Source organism: Podarcis bocagei, assembly GCF_964188305.1.
Source record: "Podarcis bocagei genome assembly, chromosome: 4".
Lineage (NCBI taxonomy): Eukaryota > Metazoa > Chordata > Lepidosauria > Squamata > Lacertidae > Podarcis > Podarcis bocagei.
In genome coordinates this window covers 84306527-84322871 of record NC_138128.1, presented here as the reverse complement: position 1 = coordinate 84322871, position 16345 = coordinate 84306527, and the positions used below count along the sequence as shown (strand labels likewise).

The following is a 16345-nucleotide window of genomic DNA, read 5'->3' as shown; positions in this document are numbered from 1 at the left end:
TCTGGACGGCCAGCCCATTTAAAGAGGTTCCCCGGTTGCGGAATGCTCTCTCTAGTGAGCTGCCCCGTCTTCATCATTATTGCGTTTCATTAGGAATTTGAAAATATTCCTGTTTGCTCAGGCATTTGGTGGCTGCAGAATAATGCTCCTGACAACCCCGAGATCAGCGGACAGAAGAATAGTTGAAAAAACAAACCAACAAACCTCCTATAATTACTTTTAGGATTCTTCCAAACTGAAATTGCTTTTAGGTGTTTGCAATTGTTATTTTTTTAACGTTCGAAATGTTTTAGAATGCTTTTGCTTTGTTTCTGTTTTTAAAGTGTGTACTGTTTCTGTTTGCCGATGTGGGCTCCGAAGGGCGGCGTATAAATTCAGTAAATAAAAGCCATAAGAACATAGAATTGGGTTTATTTGTAGGAGGACGAGGAAAGGAAAACAAGCAAGCATAGTTGAGGTATCAAATACATAGCTGCGTTTCAACCTATTACGAGTTCGTTTATACATTATGTCCCTTTCTCCTCCAAGATTCAAAGATCACAATGTTTCACCGCATAAATTATAATTTGACAAATTTCAAAGCAGAATGTACCACAAAGTAACTTCCTAATATGAACAGTAGCAATGCCAATTTGATATTAGCGCTTTGCTGATGGTTGTTTTAATGAACATTTAAACTTCATGGCTACTGAAACACACGGACCAGGAGGTCAGGTTTCTGCTCGGAAATACGTGTTGAAGTGTTGAATTTACACTGGGAGGACGCCTAAGGGGGCAGTTTCAATAAGGCTGACCTTTGCTGTAACTCGAGGGGTGTTTCTATTAGGGATTTTGGGTAGGAAACCGAGAGCAACCTAACCCCCCACCTCTGAGCTGCGACAGACTTGCATTGCAGGGCTGTTGTGTCAGTCCCTCAAACCCACGGAGAAGGGATTGCATTGGGATTGCATTCCGTTTCAGATACGAAGTGTGTGCAACCTTGTAAAGGGGGCGCGTGTTCTTTGGTTGGACCGCAAGTGTGATTTATGTAGGATGCAGGTGTGGGACACGCCACTTTATTCAGTTGTGGCGTAGTTACGTGCACTGGCTTGGCAGTTTAAGGTTGGAACCACTGCTTAAAACCAAGGGCTAAGGACGAAATCACAGACTAAAGTAGGTCAAAGTCAATTGGTTATTACTGGCGGCCGAAGAGTCAACGGCCCAAGGGGTGGCCTGGGAGGGAGGGAGGGGATTGACTCAGTTTAGCAAAACAACTGAAAGAAAAGGTGACTCCCTCTTATTTAGCAGTCTCTCCTGCGTAATGATGCCCTCTGTTCACCACCACTCAACTCTTACCCTCTTTCAGAGAGAAGGATGTGGGGAAATAAATCCCGCACCTTCCACTCACAGAGACATCACTTTGATGCTTTTGTATGTGTCAGGTGAAGACATTTAGATTTAGTTTCAGCTTTGGATCTTGTTCTTATTGCAGGTTTTATCCTCCAACCTTAGCTTTTTGATCTCAATTGGGAGTTGTTTTAATCTTGCCTTTTATCTATTGTATTACATTTATCTATCTCTCTAAAGCTGTTCTAGCATGTAGATTCTGTCATTTTGCCTATGTTATACACAGAGTAGCTTGGAATCAGGGGCAGATCCCCTACGAAGCCAATGAATTTTAAGATTCTGGGCGCCAAATCCCAGAACATAAGTAAATGAAATGGTAGGAATTGAGAGGGACGTATTTCTGACTATATGCATCTGTCTTGATTTATAATAATTAAATACCATGATCAACCAAAGATAAAAGAGAACCAAAAACATCTTTTGCAACTTATATGGATGGCATCACAGAGAGTATGAAACACCCAAGCTTCAATAAAGAATTAAACCATGTGGGTGAACCAAAAGGTCTTCACTAGATGATTTAGAGAAGATAAAGAAGGCACCAGGAAAGACTCACTGAGGAGGCTGTTCCATAGCTGGGGTGCTACTGCCAATGAAGCTCTTTCTCCCTGATCGACACCCACTTCATCTCATTTCCGTTTCAAGTATTAAAATTATTATATTACTCAAATAAGTCCACTTTGACTGTGGGCAACGTGTTATGCCTGCAGATATCAGAAAAACTGGACTCGTGTCTTGACATTTCCTTCAAAAGCTCAATGTATATTTTGAAAGAGCAATCTTCAAATAACCATCTAAGCTCTTTAAATACCCATAACGCTTCCATGCATTAAGATTGCCTAAAGATTTTTTTAACCATAAGATATTTTACCAGAAATCATACTTCAATGTGGGTGCTCTTTGGAACGATCTGTAATCAGTCAGTCAATCAATCAATCAATCAATTAATATGTGTGAGTGTGTTAATCTGCAGGATGTTAGACAGCAACTTTGTGGTTTCTGAAGCCCATTGTGAGTAGGTTGTTTTTCAGAAAGTGTAGCCTTGTTGAAGAAAAGTATAGTGGAAATTTGATTTAACAAAAGAGTGCTGTAGGACTAGAGGAAGAAGGAGCGGAAATATTGCTGGTGGAAAGGGCCAACCAGAAGCCTACAATTGTGGAATATAAAGAAAACAAGGAATTTGTGGATTACAAAGAAAATAAGATTCGGATGATGAGAATTTGGACTGAAATTGAGTATGAAGTAGGGAGTGATCCCTTTATGGAGATGAAAGGGGAAGCCTTTGGGACATTTGGGTTATTGGGACTCAAAAGAAGTAAGAAATATGATTGGGGCTCCCTTTTGGAATATGGAGGACTGGTTGGAAGAAACTTGGATCCTATTGGGAAAGAGCTCCTTCGAGACCCGATGACCAACACAAAGGACTATCAACAAAATCGGCGGAGAGGGACTGATGGGGACTTGAAGGCCTTGGACGTGAGAAATCCAGGCTAAGAACTGATATTGTGGACATTTTTTCTTTCTTTCTTTCTTTGTGTTTTGGGGGATCGTAACCGGGAAAGAGGGGGGGTGAGAGCTTCTGAATCCAAAAGGAGGAGAATTTTATGATGTTTAAGTTTAGTGTGTTTAGTAACTAATATTTAAAATTGGGAAATTTGTGGAAGGGAACTTAGGTCGACCTTAGAAAAGGATGTTCAGATTAGAATTGATGTATAAGTTAAAATTGGTTAATTAAGAAGAATCAAGTTTCAAAAAAAGACTATAATAATATTTTGAAGATGAGAGTAAGAACTTGCTGAGCCAACTATTGGAATTAGGATGTATGAAGGGGTGGTGCGGGGAAGTCAGAGAATGTGGTTAAGAAAGTAAGGTTTTGAAATTATGCATGTTTGTCTTTGTCTCTGTGTGTTTGTGATGTCAATGTAAAATGTGAAAACTCAACAAAAATTTATAAAAAAACAAACCAAAAACAAAAGAGTGCTGTAACAGAGACATAGCAGACACAGCATTATAGTCTAGCTGCAGTTTTCAAACAAATGCCCGCCAACAGTCAGCATTTGGAAAGCAGACTAAGCAGGCATTCAGGTCACCAAAATACGGTGAGAAGTATTATATTTCTATTTAAATTACAGTAATTGTTTTTAAGTTGCCTTTGGCCATTTGTTTATTTCATTAAATGTATACACCACTTGATTGTAAAACAAAAAACTGCAACGTGGTTTACTAACAGATAAAATAATAAAATTGAGGGCGGTGGGAATCAACCATACTTCCAAATATATATAAGGATCAATATTACCTTACATTAGCACAGACCCATTGAATGATATCTGTGTCCTCGTTTTCGACAGGGCTGTGGTGGTCACCATTTAGTCTTCCTCCAATGAGTTCTGGGAGGCACCTACTGGGCTATCACTCTAGAAACCCTTTCTCTCACCTAAGGGAATCTAACAGGAGCTGGTAGATGGTTTACTCCCAGGCATGTGCAGAGTGCTCACCCCTCATCATTTGGCAAACGCCCAGGGAATGCTAGTGTGAGGGCCCTCAGGGATTTCCTTATGGAGGAGGGAGAGCAACACCAGCCGAATTCCCAGGGGCAGGTTCAGAAGGAGGCAAAGATGAAAAGGGGGCACACGCTTCAGGGTGAAATCCTCCCTGGGTTGCATTTGCCTGAGCTGACGTCCCAGCCCCCTTGGCCAGACTTACTCCTGCAGGGGGGTCATTTGGTCCCCTGAGACGAGTCCCAAAACTGTCGTCCGTCCCCCCCCCCCAAGAAGGGGAGAATGGAGATTGTTGGGGGATCAAGATCAAATGGTGAAGAAAGGCGGGAAGAGACCAGTGGCGCCTCCTCTTTGCCCCGAAGCTGCTGTAGAGGCAGATTTGGAGTGGGGTGGAAGTGAGGAAGATCCAGCTCCCAAGCAGAGGCGGATTTAGGGCAGCCCAGCCGGTTCCGCCCCCCCCCCCCCCGCGCTGAGCCTGGAGGGGCCAGAGGGGAGCAGAAGGATGAAGGAATGAAAGGAGCAGAAGGGAAGGCGAGAGGGGGCAGCCTTCCTCAGAGGCCAGACATGCTAATGCGCTTATCTCGCCTCCTGGGTGGGTCCCCCCTGCGGGGTGGGGTGGGGGGGTCATTGTGTTAAGAAGGAGCGAAGAGGAGACCGAGGGGAGGGGGGGAGAATCGGGGAGACCAGGGAGAAGGAGGAGGAGGGCGCCTGGTGTGACGCCGCAGGGGAAGCCGTGGCCAAAGGGCGCCAAGGCAGGACATTCGAGGGGGCGGTTTGGGCGGGAAACGGCGCGCGGCGTCAACCTGGATTCTACGCGGTGAAGCCAGAGGGAGTGGGGGGTGGGCGGCCGTTGGGACCAGAAAGAGTAGCGGGAAGGACAACCCTCTCCCGTTGCCCCAGCAAGACGTTCGTTATAGCGCTGATGCTGCGGGAACGTAATAAGGGAAGACAGTGTCGAGAGGGAAGCCCTTCAGAGTTATCTCGTAGCCGATCCCCACCACAGGGCGCGGCTATCTTCCCTCAGGCATATACAGTGGTACCTCTAGTTCACAGGCAACCCTCCCATAAAGCTTCATCGAAGGCAGTAGAGCACAAACCTTGGGGTGGGGGAAATTAACGGGGGGGAGAGAGACGTGACCTTTTATCTCTAGACCCACATGTACCTCACAACTGACTTTTTTCTATGGAAAAATTAAGCCCATGTTTATATGCTTGCACACAGGAAAGTGAATGTTGCAGTAAATGGAAAATTAAATCAAGACTCCAGACAAACTAGTAAAGGAACAAACTTTATTCAAAATATCAAAGTCATACATTAAAAGGCATTAAAAGAGGGAGCTTGGAAAATATGTACAGGATAGCAAGGAAGGAGTTGGGATGTTAATGTGGAACCTGATTTAAAGAGAAAAACTGAGAGTCCAAAGCACTTCCATCAACATTCTGCATTTGTACAGGGTTTGTAGCTGAATAATTCCCCGTTGCAGACCAGGGAGTGTAAGTACTTGATGCCATGAAGAAGTTCCCAGCTGATGGTGGAGGCTGCCTCACCATCTCCGCACCGTAATATGGAACTGGGCAGTTGCTCACCTGGGAAGTCTCAGAAAGCCCAGTTCCACAAAAAGCAGCTTGCTGGTAACAAGTAGGGTTCGATTCCAGGGAATCCTGCTGTTGCGGGGCAGAGAGATGCTCTCCTGGTTGCGTGTTGTTGAGAGGTGGCTGCCACAACTCTGCTCCTCCATAGCTTTCAGCATAATGAAAGTTCTGTGACTGATAATATTGTTCCATATGAATATTTTGGCTGTTCCCTGGACTGCTTCTTGGGCTGCTGTCCAGGCTGCTTCTTAAACTGGTTCTCTCACCGCGGCTATAAGGAGCTGCAGCATGGTTCCCGATCCTTATCCTCTTTGGTGTTCTGGCCCTTCTGTTTTGAAACCAGATCTGAACAGAAGAAAGGAGAGAACCAAATGCCCATTATTTCCAAACAGGTAGGTCATAATTTCACTTTCAGGTATAACAACTAAGCAAAGATTAGTGTATGACAGTGGGAGAACCTACGTTAACTTGTTTTGTGTTGTGTGAAAGGCATATAGGCATTATGTTCTGTGAATATAGAAGACATTGTTACCATGAATATGTCTTTTTGATCCAACAGAGAGAATTACATTTAATAAATTATGCTTATTCCTCTGGGGTTTCTCTTTAGTTCTCTGCAGCATTTTTCTACTATCTTCAGCTCCACATTCATATATCCCATGTACATAATCTCCAGTTACTGTTAAGTATAAAGCTTTTACATCCACGATACACCCTCCCCCACCAAAAAAAAAAAACCAAGAAAGAGGAAGTTAGCTCTTGAACAAGGCGCCTTTCGCGATAAGTTGAACCATGGCCTTCGACTGCGCAAGGATTATTCTGAGCGTTTCAGATTGTTCCAGTATGTGCGGTTTAGGGAAGTCTTGGGAGCCCCCACCATCCCGATTCTTACGTGCACACGATCTTCTTCGATTCCTATGCACCTCGCCAGCGCCTCCCTGGTCTGGTATCCGGGGTACTGGTTCTTTTCAAACTCCTTCTTTAAAAGCTCGATTTGGGCAGGGGTGAAAACGGTCCTTTTTCTCCTATCTCCTCCGACTTTGGGGTAGCTTCGTCCTGGGAAAAGACAAAGAGGCAAATCTGAAGGAAGCGCTGGGCAAGCTTAAACTGAAGCGACGCTTGCCGAAGTTCCTCCCGACATGGAAAGCTCAGGGCTTAATAATCATTTTTTAAAAAAAGTTTCTCTTACCTTCCTTGTTGGTTGCCATCATGAAAAAAAACTCCCTCAGGTTCGTTCACTCGGCAGGGGATTCGGTCTGGGCATTTATCTCCGTTGGGCGACCCCACCCTTACTTCTCAACCAATACGAGGGAGTCACCCCACCCTTACTTCTCTACCAATACGAGGTTTCCCGGTTGCGGAATGCCCTCCCAGTCAGCTGCCCCGTCTTCATCATTTTTGCGTTTCACCCTTGCTTCTCAACCAATAGAAACAGTTACATTCTCTTTCAAAAAATCAGTTGCTTTGCCAAACTGGCTCTAACCCCTCCCTCCGACACCCCTTTGGCAATTGATTCCTCATCTGAATGGAAGAGGAGAGAGAGAGAGAGAGAGAGAGAGAGAGAGAGAGAGAGAGAGAGAGAGAGAGAGATCTTTCGGCGCCTGCAACACCTTTTCTTTGCCAAGCCACACCCGCATTGTACAAAAATCACACTTGCGAGGTCCAACCAAAGAACACCCCCCCACACACACACATACACACTTTAGCACACACTTCGTATCTTAAACGGGTACTCTCCTTTTTAAAAAGGTTTTGTTGTTGTTCTAAAAAGAAGCAAGTGTAAATTATTTCATATCGACAAAGAAGCTTGGAACAACTTAATTCCAATACCCCTCATTTCAGCCTCTGCCGTCTAAATAAATTAGTACATCGCCTTGGATGGAGGCTCTGGCAACTGCCAGCAATCGTATCAAATGCGAATAATACGGTATACATAAGAGCGGCGGCAACCGAAGAAAGAAATCTAAGCTATGTAAGCAATCTATATTTTATTAACATATGATTAAATTTGCATTCATTTTTCGCTAGTTTTGAAGACTTAGGAAACAGCTTACGTTCTTTTCAAAACGGTGCATTGGATATTCAAGGTCACCCGCCATCTTAGAAGAGGAGTTCCTTGCACCAAGAATGCCTTTTCCAAGCTGGTACCTGCAAGTTAGGATTCGTATGTTAATCTTTTATAAACCCAAACAAATAAATAAGACGACAGTGCCGTTGTAGTTGGTTTAATTTGCTTTAATTCAGTCTGGACGGCCAGCCCATTTAAAGAGGTTCCCCGGTTGCGGAATGCTCTCTCTAGTGAGCTGCCCCGTCTTCATCATTATTGCGTTTCATTAGGAATTTGAAAATATTCCTGTTTGCTCAGTCATTTGGTGGCTGCAGAATAATGCTCCTGACAACCCCGAGATCAGCGGACAGAAGAATAGTTGAAAAAACAAACCAACAAACCTCCTATAATTACTTTTAGGATTCTTCCAAACTGAAATTGCTTTTAGGTGTTTGCAATTGTTATTTTTTTAACGTTCGAAATGTTTTAGAATGCTTTTGCTTTGTTTCTGTTTTTAAAGTGTGTACTGTTTCTGTTTGCCGATGTGGGCTCCGAAGGGCGGCGTATAAATTCAGTAAATAAAAGCCATAAGAACATAGAATTGGGTTTATTTGTAGGAGGACGAGGAAAGGAAAACAAGCAAGCATAGTTGAGGTATCAAATACATAGCTGCGTTTCAACCTATTACGAGTTCGTTTATACATTATGTCCCTTTCTCCTCCAAGATTCAAAGATCACAATGTTTCACCGCATAAATTATAATTTGACAAATTTCAAAGCAGAATGTACCACAAAGTAACTTCCTAATATGAACAGTAGCAATGCCAATTTGATATTAGCGCTTTGCTGATGGTTGTTTTAATGAACATTTAAACTTCATGGCTACTGAAACACACGGACCAGGAGGTCAGGTTTCTGCTCGGAAATACGTGTTGAAGTGTTGAATTTACACTGGGAGGACGCCTAAGGGGGCAGTTTCAATAAGGCTGACCTTTGCTGTAACTCGAGGGGTGTTTCTATTAGGGATTTTGGGTAGGAAACCGAGAGCAACCTAACCCCCCACCTCTGAGCTGCGACAGACTTGCATTGCAGGGCTGTTGTGTCAGTCCCTCAAACCCACGGAGAAGGGATTGCATTGGGATGGCATTCCGTTTCAGATACGAAGTGTGTGCAACCTTGTAAAGGGGGCGCGTGTTCTTTGGTTGGACCGCAAGTGTGATTTATGTACGATGCAGGTGTGGGACACGCCACTTTATTCAGTTGTGGCGTAGTTACGTGCACTGGCTTGGCAGTTTAAGGTTGGAACCACTGCTTAAAACCAAGGGCTAAGGACGAAATCACAGACTAAAGTAGGTCAAAGTCAATTGGTTATTACTGGCGGCCGAAGAGTCAACGGCCCAAGGGGTGGCCTGGGAGGGAGGGAGGGGATTGACTCAGTTTAGTAAAACAACTGAAAGAAAAGGTGACTCCCTCTTATTTAGCAGTCTCTCCTGCGTAATGATGCCCTCTGTTCACCACCACTCAACTCTTACCCTCTTTCAGAGAGATGGATGTGGGGAAATAAATCCCGCACCTTCCACTCACAGAGACATCACTTTGATGCTTTTGTATGTGTCAGGTGAAGACATTTAGATTTAGTTTCAGCTTTGGATCTTGTTCTTATTGCAGGTTTTATCCTCCAACCTTAGCTTTTTGATCTCAATTGGGAGTTGTTTTAATCTTGCCTTTTATCTATTGTATTACATTTATCTATCTCTCTAAAGCTGTTCTAGCATGTAGATTCTGTCATTTTGCCTATGTTATACACAGAGTAGCTTGGAATCAGGGGCAGATCCCCTACGAAGCCAATGAATTTTAAGATTCTGGGCGCCAAATCCCAGAACATAAGTAAATGAAATGGTAGGAATTGAGAGGGACGTATTTCTGACTATATGCATCTGTCTTGATTTATAATAATTAAATACCATGATCAACCAAAGATAAAAGAGAACCAAAAACATCTTTTGCAACTTATATGGATGGCATCACAGAGAGTATGAAACACCCAAGCTTCAATAAAGAATTAAACCATGTGGGTGAACCAAAAGGTCTTCACTAGATGATTTAGAGAAGATAAAGAAGGCACCAGGAAAGACTCACTGAGGAGGCTGTTCCATAGCTGGGGTGCTACTGCCAATGAAGCTCTTTCTCCCTGATCGACACCCACTTCATCTCATTTCCGTTTCAAGTATTAAAATTATTATATTACTCAAATAAGTCCACTTTGACTGTGGGCAACGTGTTATGCCTGCAGATATCAGAAAAACTGGACTCGTGTCTTGACATTTCCTTCAAAAGCTCAATGTATATTTTGAAAGAGAGCAATCTTCAAATAACCATCTAAGCTCTTTAAATACCCATAACGCTTCCATGCATTAAGATTGCCTAAAGATTTTTTTAACCATAAGTTATTTTACTAGAAATCATACTTCAATGTGGGTGCTCTTTGGAACGATCTGTAATCAGTCAATCAATCAATCAATCAATATGTGTGAGTGTGTTAATCTGCAGGATGTTAGACAGCAACTTTGTGGTTTCTGAAGCCCATTGTGAGTAGGTTGTTTTTCAGAAAGTGTAGCCTTGTTGAAGAAAGGTATAGTGGAAATTTGATTAAACAAAAGAGTGCTGTAGGACTAGAGGAAGAAGGAGCGGAAATATTGCTGGTGGAAAGGGCCAACCAGAAGCCTACAATTGTGGAATATAAAGAAAACAAGGAATTTGTGGATTACAAAGAAAATAAGATTCGGATGATGAGAATTTGGACTGAAATTGAGTATGAAGTAGGGAGTGATCCCTTTATGGAGATGAAAGGGGAAGCCTTTGGGACATTTGGATTATTGGGACTCAAAAGAAGTAAGAAATATGATTGGGGCTCCCTTTTGGAATATGGAGGACTGGTTGGAAGAAACTTGGATCCTATTGGGAAAGAGCTCCTTCGAGACCCGATGACCAACACAAAGGACTATCAACAAAATCGGCGGAGAGGGACTGATGGGGACTTGAAGGCCTTGGACGTGAGAAATCCAGGCTAAGAACTGATATTGTGGACTTTTTTCTTTCTTTCTTTCTTTGTGTTTTGGGGGATCGTAACCGGGAAAGAGGGGGGGGGTGAGAGCTTCTGAATCCAAAAGGAGGAGAATTTTATGATGTTTAAGTTTAGTGTGTTTAGTAACTAATATTTAAAATTGGGAAATTTGTGGAAGGGAACTTAGGTCGACCTTAGAAAAGGATGTTAAGATTAGAATTGATGTATAAGTTAAAATTGGTTAATTAAGAAGAATCAAGTTTTTTAAAAAAGACTATAATAATATTTTGAAGATGAGAGTAAGAACTTGCTGAGCCAACTATTGGAATTAGGATGTATGAAGGGGTGGTGCGGGGAAGTCAGAGAATGTGGTTAAGAAAGTAAGGTTTTGAAATTATGCATGTTTGTCTTTGTCTCTGTGTGTTTGTGATGTCAATGTAAAATGTGAAAACTCAATAAAATTTATCAAAAAACAAAAAAAACAACCAAAAACAAAAGAGTGCTGTAACAGAGACATAGCAGACACAGCATTCTTTGAAGGGCTTTATAGTCTAGCTCAGTGTTTCCCAACCTTTTTTGGGCAAAGGCACACTTGTTTGATGAAAAAAATCTCGAGGCACACCACCATTACAGCCCCGTGACATCAGTGCGCAGCGTCACGCCGGGAGGGACGCACGAAAGTGTAAGTTTCAATTTTTTCCCCTCCCCCTTGCCGGGGAACCTCCAAGCTTTGGGGGTGGGGGGGGGAGGAGGCAGCAAAGCGAGGCAAGAAGGAGAGCGCGGCTTGGCTGAGTGAGCTTTGGCAGGGGCAGGGAATGAGAGCCGCGAGGCGGGCGCTGCGGACGGAGGCGCTGCCCACCGAGCTCGCAGGCAGCCAGGCAGGCAGACGGCGAGAGCCCCGCGCTGGGCGGCCTCTCCTCGCCGCCGCCGCCCCGCCTCTCGCCGCCCGACTCACCCGCCTCCCTCCAGGCAACATCTCGCGGCACACCAGGCAACATCTCGCGGCACACTAGTGTGCCGCGGAACAGTGGTTGGGAAACACTGGTCTAGCTGCAGTTTTCAAACAAATGCCCGCCAACAGTCAGCATTTGGACAGCAGACTAAGCAGGCATTCAGGTCACCAAAATACGGTGAGAAGTATTGTATTTCTATTTAAATTACAGTAATTGTTTTTAAGTTGCCTTTGGCCATTTGTTTATTTCATTAAATGTATACACCACTTGATTGTAAAACAAAAAACTGCAACGTGGTTTACTAACAGATAAAATAATAAAATTGAGGGCGGTGGGAATCAACCATACTTCCAAATATAAGGATCAATATTACCTTACATTAGCACAGACCCACTGAATGATATCTGTGTCCTCGTTTTCGACAGGGCTGTGGTGGTCACCATTTAGTCTTCCTCCAATGAGTTCTGGGAGGCACCTACTGGGCTATCACTCTAGAAACCCTTTCTCTCACCTAAGGGAATCTAATAGGAGCTGGTAGATGGTTTACTCCCAGGCATGTGCAGAGTGCTCACCCCTCATCATTTGGCAACCGCCCAGGGAATGCTAGTGTGAGGGCCCTCAGGGCTTTCCTTATGGAGGAGGGAGAGCAACAGCTACCTTGGCCAGACTTACTCCTGCAGGGGGGTCATTTGGTCACCTGAGACGAGTCCCAAAACTGCCCCCCCAGGGAAGAAGGGGAGAATGGAGATTGTTGGGGGATCAAGATCAAATGGCGAAGAAAGGCGGGAAGACACCAGTGGCGCCTCCTCCTTGCCCAGAAGCTGCTGTATTGTCAGCCACAGAACTTTCATTATGCTGAAAGCTATGGAGGAGCAGAGTTGTGGCAGCCCCCTCTCAACAACACGCAACCGGGAGAGTGTGCCCGCAGCAGCAGAGCTCCCTGTAATTGTACCCTGCTTATTACCAGCAAGCTGCTTTTTGTGGAACTGGGCTTTCTGAGACTTCCCAGGCAAGCAACTGCCCAGTTCCATATTACGGTGCGGAGATGGTGAGGCAGCCTCCACCATCAGCTGGGAACTTCTTCATGGCACCAAGCACTACTACTCCCTGGTCTGCAATGGGGAATTATTCAGCTACAAATCCTGTACAAATGCATTACGTTGATGGAAGTGCTTCGGGCTCTCAGTTTTTCTCTTTAAGTCAGGTTCCAGATTAGCATCCCAACTCCTTCCTTCCTATCCTGTACATATTTACAAGCTCCCTGTTTTAATGCCTTTTAATGTATTACTCTATGTTTTGAATAAAGTTTGTTCTTTTAATAGCTTGTCTGGAGTCTTCATTTAATTATCCATTTACTGCAACATTCACTTTCCTGTGTGCAAGCATATAAACATGGGCTTAATTTTTCCATAGAAAAAAGTCAGTTGTGCAGTACATGTGGTTCTAGAGATAAAAGGTCACGTCTACTACTGGCTGGATATTCCTGAGACACATTTTAATGCACCAATGGCTTTCTGTCCCTTTCCTTTTCTTTTTAAGTCTCTGTATCTGAAGCTAGAGTAGGTGGCAATAAATGTGGGGGGACATTGCTGTATTTTTTTTGTATGCAAAATAATATTTGTAGATCCTGCTATAAGTAGATTTGGTAACACTTTTTTGTGTTAATAAGTTTGGTTTCCATTCATGAGTCTTCCATTTTTTAAAAAACAGAAGTTTGAGATGGGGATATAAAGTTTGTGCTCTACTGCCTTCAATGAAGCTTTATAGGAGGGTTGCCTGTGAACTATATTCTGCCCAATACAGTTTGCCTTCTGTGCCGTTCAGCCTTGATTTAACCAGGTTTAGTCATAATAAAATAAGTCAGTTAATTTTAGATTCTTAATTGGACCCTCTTAGGACAACTAATTTAGAAGTAGTCCCACTGAATTTACTAATACACAACCAAATCAAGAACAGCTGCAACATGCTCCCCGCCTGCCGCCCAGCAAAAACCCTGAAACAACTGAGCCTAAGAGTATAAAGCTATCAAAGCCTAAGACATCTCCAAATGGTTTTTCACAAATAATGCTACATTATTTACCAATATCATTATGTTCCCTGTTCATTTGATTATATATTCAGATATAAATGGTTCTGCTTATGGGTCAGTGGAAAGTGCGAACAGCAGTGGGGATAGAGGACATCTCTGTTGAGTACCTCTACATAATCTGCGTGAGTCTGAATTTACTCCATTCACTGAGATATAGGCTTTGGGCTTGGAATATATTACAAATCCATATCATAAAACCTCACCTGCCCAGTCCACTATATTTCTCAACACTGCACTATGGAATTTAATTCGGCTGGGTGCTAGATTGGGCAGATCAAACTGAATCTAGTGGATTTGTCCTACCCTGCAATGCCCCTTTAGTCCTACCCAGATATAGGACCAGATCTGGGTTGGGTGTGACCTAGGTTGGGATAGGGCTGATCTGGGTCCACATCTTAGTGTGTGTGAGTGTGAGTGTGTGTGTAAGCACAGTCCTGGAATTACTCAAGATGTGATTATGGCTGCCAACCTAGATGGCTTTCTCAAGGGATTAGGCAAATTCATGAATGCTAAGACTATCAGTGGCTACTAATCATTATGGATATATGCTATCAGAGGCATATCAATTGCTGGGAAAGAACAGGGCGAAAGGGTCCTCAACTGACCTGTGTCCTGCTTTTGGAATTGCATAGTGATATGGTTGGCTACAGTGTAGAGCAGAATGCTTGGAGAACCTGGCATTCTCCTACACAGACCTCATATACAGAAAGTTGGTCACATATGCAGTAGAATCTAGCACAAAAGTTAGTACCCATTTCACAATGGCTTTTTAGATTACCATTTCATTCCTTAAGCAATCATTGTAAGATTGGTGCAGGGGGAATCTTTTTCAATCCTGCAAAACCAACAGAAGAGTCTTGTAGCACCTGAAAGATTAACAAATTTATTATGACACACACAATATAATTCACTTCATTGGATGCATAAAGTATTATCCTGAGTTGCAGGGACACAATTGGTGGGGAGCTTGTAAAAAGATACCAGAGGGAAACTAAGTGCTGAATTATACAGTTGAGGATAATGACCTTTTAAATTGCAATGATGCACCAAAAACAGTAGTTGATAACACAGACATCCTTGCACTGCTCATTCATGAGTTCCAAGCATGGATACAAGCATAAGCAAAGAGATGGAAGCTGGAAATGAGCTGATGCAAGAGCCAACACATCTGGTGCAGATTGCTGGCCACTGGGAAAACTTTATTGCAGTGATGGGAAACACTGTAACTTAGTGGTAAGAACGTGTTGTTTGCATGCAGAAGGTCCCCGGTCCAGCTCCTGGTGTCTCCCAGGTAGTAGGGCTTGATCAGACTCCCACCTGAAATATAGTATCAAGGAACCAAACCAATAATGCAAAAACAACTGAGGACAAATTTAGAGTGAAATTGCACTTTATTTATGAACTAACCTAAGTTGAATCCATTTGTGTTATATACTATCTTGCCTTAAATAAATCTTTATTGTTTATTTAAAGAAAACCTGTCCGAGACTCCAACTTACCAGTTACCCCTTCACAAAGGTGCTTCGCAGCATACTCTGGGGCTAGAAATTTTAAGGGAAAAGGGAAAGAAACCTTCGGGTAAAGGGTTGTTCAGTGAGGTGGGGGCAATTTACCTACGTGAGAGCCGGTCCAAAGACATGAGAGGAAAAAGTGTCCTTGTGCCTGTTGCAACCTCCTCTTGCACCTTTTTTTGTGCTTTACGACAACCACCATCTGCTTGCAAATACCCCCTTCTTGGGCAACATGGTGAAGAGAGAGGTGGAGGAGCTGTTACAGGAGTTTCTGGAGGATACAGCCCATCTGATCCCTTATATCACAGTTTGATGACTGAGGTTTTCAGGGAAGACGTTGGTGTTGGTCCCCCATGGTTCAGATGAACAGCTTGTAATTTACAGATTCTAGGCATTCAATATTATGGACCCAGTCCTGACTGAGTTTAGACAGCTCTCCTGCCTTTTGAACTTCAGACACTTGACAAAACCTTTTCTATTTTGTAGGCATTTTAAGATGCTTTCCTGATTCTCTGATTGGATAGCAACTTGCTGGCCTTGTTAAAATTCTGTGGCTGGCAAGACAAGGAACTCATTTTCAATTCAACCATCATACTTTCCAAAGTGCATAGTCAAATTCTTGCAGCAGTGAAGGTCTTCATGATCGATGCAGAAATGGGATAGTTGATCATACATATTTCAAAAGGAGATTCTTTTAAAATGCACTGCAAGAATCAGAATGTGATAGATTTACGGGCAAGGGATATTAGACATAATATACAATTGGCATCATGGGAAAAATTATGGAGGGAAGATTTAAAATTTACAACATGCTGTATGTTGAAAGAGAATTATATGAAAGTGATGTATCGCTGGTACTGAACTCCTACCAAGTTAGCAAAAATGTATAGAACAGCTACAGATATATGTTGGAAGTGTAAAGAGAAAGAAGGCACATTTGACCACACGTGATGGACGTGCAAGAAGACAAAAGTATATTGGGAAATGATTTATTTATTTATTTTTTAATAATTTTTTATTGCTTTTTTTCCAAGGTCAGAATACATCGTCAATAACACAACAAAAGCGATTTTACAGAAAAAAGAAGAAATTATAAAAGAAAATTCACTTTTCCAGATCTATTTTCATAAACAACTGGACTTCCCCACATCTTCCATCCCCTGCTTTCTTTACAATGGGAATGAACAGCAAATTGATACCT

General features: G+C 43.0%; 1 protein-coding gene and 1 long non-coding RNA gene across 3 annotated transcripts in view; one reads left to right on the top strand and one right to left on the bottom strand.

Moving 5' to 3' along the window:
- LOC308585576 (uncharacterized protein) overlaps positions 1–16345 on the top strand; it is a 136957-nt gene that overhangs the window by 40406 nt on the left and 80206 nt on the right. The gene's annotated exons all lie outside the window — the stretch shown is intronic.
- Positions 5719–7673, bottom strand: LOC308585605. Its single transcript, XR_014007528.1, has 3 exons — positions 7535–7673; positions 6373–6536; positions 5719–5825 (listed from the first exon to the last, which is right to left on the bottom strand). It is a non-coding gene; the product is annotated as an uncharacterized lncRNA (long non-coding RNA).